This window comes from Pipistrellus kuhlii, unplaced genomic scaffold (assembly GCF_014108245.1).
Source record: "Pipistrellus kuhlii isolate mPipKuh1 unplaced genomic scaffold, mPipKuh1.p scaffold_m20_p_16, whole genome shotgun sequence".
NCBI classification, from domain to species: domain Eukaryota; kingdom Metazoa; phylum Chordata; class Mammalia; order Chiroptera; family Vespertilionidae; genus Pipistrellus; species Pipistrellus kuhlii.
The window spans coordinates 9,595,442-9,601,441 of NW_023425471.1; positions in this window are offsets into that span (position 1 = coordinate 9,595,442).

Below are 6,000 nucleotides of genomic sequence, written 5' to 3' on the forward strand. Positions count from 1 at the left end.
CCGGAATTGAACCCGGGACCCTTCAGTCCGCAGGCCGACGCTCTGTCCACTGAGCCAAACCAGTTAGGGCACATGTGTCAAACACAAGGCCCGCGGGCCAAATCCGTCCCGCCAGGCCTTGCAATGTGGCCCGCACCGCGCTGTCATCACTGCACTCCGCTGCGTTTCCATCACAATGACAGTTTATGACTGTTCAGTAAACCATTCGGCCCGAGATTTAGGCTGGATTTTAGATTTTGGCCCCTTCTCTGATTGAGTTCGACACCCCTAAGTTAGGGTCTAAAATTTATATTGAAATGCAAAGGCTCTAGAAAAGCCAAAACAACTTTTAAAAAGAATATGGTTAAAAGGACTTATACTTTACACTTGCCAATTTCAGATATACTATCTAAAACTACAGAAATCAAGACAGCGGGGTACTGGCATAAGGATAGAGATAATAGATCAATGGAGCAGAGAGCCCAGAAATAAACCCTTTTATGATCAAATTATTTTCAAGAAAGTTCCAAGGCAATTCAAAAGGGAAACGATTCTCTTTTCGGCAGATAGTGTTGGGACAATTGGATAACCACATGCAAAAATATGGAGTTAAACTCCTACCTCACTCTACATAAAAATTAACTCAAAATAGATCATAGACCTAAATGTAAGAGCTAAAACTAGAAACCTTGCCGAAGAAAACAGAGGGGTAAATCTTCACGTTCTTAAATATGATGCCAAAAGCATGATTTGTTGCCCTGGCTGGTGTGGCTCAGTTGGTTGAGCATTGTCCCATGCACTGAAAGGTTGCTAGTTTGATTCCCAGTCAAAGCACATACCTAGGTTGTGGGTTTGATCCACAGTCGGGTGTTCCAATTGATGTCTCCCCTTCTTTTTCTCTTTCTCCCTTCCTCTATCTCAAATCAATAGTATATATATTTATTGTATAAAGCACGATTCATAAAAGCAGAAATAAATTGGACTTCAAAGTTTAAAACTTTTGCTCTTTCTTCAAAGACACCATTAAGAAAATGATAGCCCTAACTGGTTTGGCTCAGTGAATAGAGCATCGGTCTGCGGACTGAAAGGTCCCAAGTTCGATTCTGGTCAAGGGCATGTACCTTGGTTGCGGGCATATCTCCAATAGGTGTGCAGGAGGCAGCTGATTGATGTTTCTCTCTCATCAGTGTTTCTAACTCTCTATCCTTCTCTCTTCCCCTATGTAAAAATCAATAAAATATATTAAAAAAATAAAATGAATAGAGCCCTGACCGGTTTGGCAGAGTGGATAGAGCATTGGCCTGCGGACTGAAAGATCCTAAGTTTGATTCTGGTCAAGGGCATGTACCTTGGTTGCGGACACATCCCCAGTAGGAGGTGTGCAGGAGGAGGCAGCTGATTGATGTTTCTCTCTCATTGATGTTTCTAACTCTCTTTTTCCCTTCCTCTCTGTAAAAAATCAGTAAAATATATTTTGATGAAAAGAAAATGAATCAGACAAGCTACAGACTGGGAGAAAATATTTACAAATCATGTAGCTGATAAACACTGTTTCCAGAATATTTTAAAACTCTTAATAAGATAAACTGCCCAATTTTAAAATGGCTTTGAATAGATATTTTGCCAAAGAAGATATATGAGTGACTAATAAGTACATGAAAAGATGCTTAATATCGTTACACATTAGAGAAATGCAAATTAAAACCACATCTACTAGCCCTAGCCAGTTTGGCTCAATGGATAAAGTGTTGGCCTGTGGATTGAAGGGTCCCGGGTTTGATTTCAGTCAAGGGCATATGCCTGGGTTGTGAGTCTCAAGGCAGCTGATCCATGATTCTCTCTCATCATTGGTGTTTCTCTCTCTCTCCCCCTCTTTCTTCCTCTCAAATAATAAAAAAAAAAGATAAATGTCTATTCAGATCCTTTGCCCCAATTGCCCCTCAGGAGCAGGGGGAGGTGGAGAAGCCCTGAGAGGCTATCAAGACCAGCAGCTGCTGCTCGCACCAGCTGACAGTGCCAAGCAATTGGGGCCAGTGCTGGGCACCGGCAGTGGGTGCGAGCAGTGACTCTGATGTCAGCAGCAGGTGCAAGTGGGGCCAGAAGCAGGTGAGAGCACCAGGTGGGACTGCAGCATGTGGGAGCAAAAAATTTTCAGTAACAACTAGAGGCTTGCCCCGATGACAGCAGTCAGTTTCCCACCTTGGTCTGGCACCCTCACTCACCTGCTCTACCGTCTTGCCATGGCCTATGCCCATCATGTTCTGCACTCTGCCACCTGTTGCCAACACCTGCCATGTTCCATGCCTGTCCCCTAGTGGTCAGCACACGTCATAGTGACTGGTTGTTCAGTTGTTCTGCCGTTCAGTCTATTTGCATATTAGCTTTCTATTATATAGGATGTCCAGAAAAGGCAAATCTATAGAGACAGAAAGACCATTAATGGTTGCCTGGGGCCAGAGGTAGAAATGGGGAGTGACTGCAAATGGATACTCAGGATCTCTTTGGGAGTGATGGAGATATTCAAAATCTGGATTGTGGTGATAGTTGCACAACTGTAAATTTACTAAAAATCACTTAATTGTGTACTTAAAATGGATAAATTATATGGTATACAAAATTTACCTCGATAAAGCCCAAATTTCTAAAAAGAGCATGCTTATTAATTGCCTATGAGTTCCATCTATGCTACTTACTAGCTGTGGAATTATGGAAATCTTATCTAATCTTTTTAGGAATCAAGTTTCCTCACCTTGGTAATAATAGCATAAATCTTTTAAAAATTGTATATATCTCATCAGATTGTTGTAAGAATTAAATAAAGTTCACACTTAAGTCAGTGCATTATTTGTTAACTACTATTATACTTATTAATGACATTATTTCCTGTAACATTTCTACTTCCAAAAGTTTCAGACAATGAAGCATATATTTTATTATCAATGATAAGTATATATATTGTATATTATACTAGAGGCCCAGTGCACAAAATTCATGCACGGGAGCAGGGGGGTGTCCCTCAGCCCAGCCGGCACCCTCTCCAATCTGGGACCCCTCCAGGGATGTCCGACTGCCCATTTAGACCCGATCCCGGTGGGATTGTACCTAAACGGGCAGTCGGACATCCCTCTCACAATCCAAGACTGCTGGCTCCCAACTGCTCACCTGCCTGCCTTCCTGACCGCTTCTGTCTGCCAGCCTGATCACCCCCTAACCACTCCCATGCCAGCTGATTGATGTCTAACTGCTCCCCTGCCAGCCCGTTTGCCCCCAACTTCTCTCCTCTGCCAGCCTGGTCATCCCTAACTGCCTTCCCTTGCAGACCTGGTCCCTCCCAACCGCCCTCCCCTGCTGGGCATCTTCTGTCCATTTAGGGGTAGGTTCTTTGACCACATGGGGGCAGCCATATTGTGTGTTGGAGTGATGGTCAATCTGCATATTACTCTTTTATTAGATAGGATAGAGGCCTGGTGCACAGGTGGGGGCCAGCTGGTTTGCCCTGAAGGGTGACTCGGATCAGGGTGGGGGTTCCCTTGGGGCATGGGGCGGCCTGAGCGAGGGGCCTGTGGTGGTTTGCAGGCCAGCCACGCCCCCCAGAGACCCAAGCAGAGGCCCTGGTATCTGGGATATATTTACTTTCTACAATTAAAACTTTGTAGCCTGGAGCAGAGCAAAGCCTCCTGCTTGCTCCATGGCATCAGCCATTTGTTTGGATTTGTTTACCTTCAATAATTGAAACTTTGTAGCCTTGAGTGTAGGCTTAGGTGGGCAAAGGCAGGCGGAAAGCTTGGCTTCCTCCGTTGCCGGGGAAACGCCTCCCTCCTGCTCTTTGTGGCTGTAGCCATCTTGGTTGTATTTATTTGCATACTCACTCTGATTGGCTGGTGGGCGTGGCTTGTGGAGAGGAGTGGTGATTAATTTGCATATTACTCTTTTATTAGGTAGGGTGTTACATATTATACATTATGCATTATATATTGTATATTATAGGTTAACATTATACAACATATAGCATACAATCATATACTAGGGGCCCAGTACATGAATTTGTGCACCTTGAAAGGAACTGTGGGCCACGAGGCTACAGTGGGCACAGGGGCAGGTCTCAGCCCATCTTCCGCACCCCTCCCTGGCCCCTCCTGCTGCAGCTGCTGGTCCCCTGTCTGCTGGCATCCCTGCTCCCGCTGAGCGAGCAGAGCCGGCGCCATAAGCAGGTGCGAGCAGCAGCTCTAGCGCCAGCAGCAGGTGCAAGTGGGGCCGGCACTGACAGTAGGTGTGAGCGCTGGGTGTAACTGTGGCATGTGGGAACAAAAAATTTTCAGTAAACACCAGAAGCTCATCCCAATGATGATGACTGGCACTCTGCCTTGGTCTGGTGCCCCTGCTCATCTGCTCCACCATCCTGCTGCGGCCAATGCCCACAATGTTCCACATGCGTCCCCCTGGTGGTCAGCAGATGTTATAGTGAGTGGTTATTCAGTTGTTCCGCCGTTTGGTCCATTTGCATATTAGGGTGTGTGTGTGTGTGTGTGTGTGTGTGTGTATAAATAAGTAATTTACTTATATTATCTCTATATAATAGAGGAATATGCAAATTAGCTGGGATGCCATAAGGTCACAACCGAACAGCAGGGATCTGAGGCTGCATGGTGCCTGGCTGAGGCGAGGGACCTCAGGCCGCACCCCCTCACCTGGCAGGGCTTGATGGGGGACCTTAGGCTGTGCCCCCGGCAGGGCTTGATGGGGACCTCAGGCCACACACCCCTACCCCAGTGCTGTGCCGGGACACCTCAGGCCATACCCTCTGCCCAGTGGGGCTTGACGAAGGACCTCAGTCTGTGCCCCCAACCCTGGTGCCAGGCCAGGGGACCTGAGGCTGCGCCCCCAACCGGGAGTGGCTTGATGGAGGTGGGGCCGACGGGGACTGGGTCTCACCCAATGGGGGTAGGGCCAGCCAGGTCTGGGTCTCCTGTGTTTTCAAAGCACTTGTGGGTGGTGGGCAGGGACTTGACTCTAGGTCCTGTGGCGTGCCCCAGACCCTGACAGGAGAGAGGTTTTCATATACATTTTAGTAATTTTCTTTCATCTCTGACACTTCTATTACAGAGAAAGGGCAAATAGCAATATTAAAATATTTCCTCCAATTAATTCCCTTTTAATGTGCATGAATTTTGTGCACCAGGCCACTAGTGTACTATATATTGTATATTATATATTATCTATACTAATGAAGGCCTAGGTGACCGTTGTGTGCGATGTTGTCACAAGATGGCCGCCACAAGATGGTCGCACGCACAGTGAAGGCAGGGCCTGGCACCCGCTCCATGTGGTGAGGCCTGGGAGTCCTGTGGCTCCACATGGCATGGAGGCCAGTCCCAGTGTCTCTGCTGCCTTGTGCAGAGGAGGTGGGTTCTAGTGGAGGAGGCAGGTCGCAATAGGGGAGGGCAGTTGTGGGCAATCAGGCCTGCAGGGTAGCAGTTAGGTGTCAATCAGGCCGGCAGGGAAGTGATTAGGGGGAGATCAGGCCAGCAGGGGAGCAGTTTGGAGGGCGATCAGGCAGGCAGGCAAGCAGTTAGTAGCCAGCAGTCCCAAATTGTGAGAGGGCCTAAACTGGCAGTGACACATACCCCGAGGGGTCCCAAATTGGAGAGGGTGCAGGCCAGGCTGAGGGTCCCCACCCCCATGCACGAATTTTGTGCACTGGGCCACTAGTATATATTACATTCTGTATTGTATTTATATATATATATATATATATATATATATATATATATATATCCCCCAAAATGTATATAAACTTTTTCTGATAGTTCAATTGATGTCTCTTCCTTTTCAAATTTAAGCATTGGAATTAAATTATTCAAAGTGTGTACACATTTTTTGAGAAACACTAAATATATATTTTTGAAATATATATTTCTTTTATTGATTTCAGAGAGGAAGGAAGAGGGAGAGATAGAAACATCAATGATGAGAATCATTGATGTTGCTGCCTCCTGCACGCTCCCCACTGGGGATCAAGCC